Below are 422 nucleotides of genomic sequence, written 5' to 3' on the forward strand. Positions count from 1 at the left end.
TTTATTTGAAAGAAAATTCAGATTGAACATGGTAAAAAACTATAAAATTATAGTGTCCGTCCAAATATTTTGTACTTATAGTGAAAACTAACCTTGGATGATGGGTTAGTAGACTAAAAGCTTTAGGAATCCGAAGTACAACATATAATAAGTACCCTGTATCAAGATTGATGCAAAACAAGTGATATTTGACCTTTTTAGACAGATTTAGAAAAAACCCTCTTCTGGGGCCATTTGGGTGGATTTTCCTTATCTATGGCCCCCCTTCTTCGATTTTGACATGTGACATCTCTTTCTGACCATTAGAGCCAATGGGCGAAGGGAAATTGTCCCGCACACACTCATGTTAAAAAATAAAGGTGGCGTCTTCGCGTTTTCAATCTTGCTACAGAGCGTAGGAATGGCCTGCTCTACTATTTTAA

The sequence above is a fragment of the Notothenia coriiceps genome, unplaced genomic scaffold (assembly GCF_000735185.1).
Source record: "Notothenia coriiceps isolate Sejong01 unplaced genomic scaffold, NC01 NC01_scaffold00032811, whole genome shotgun sequence".
Taxonomy (NCBI): Eukaryota; Metazoa; Chordata; class Actinopteri; order Perciformes; family Nototheniidae; genus Notothenia; species Notothenia coriiceps.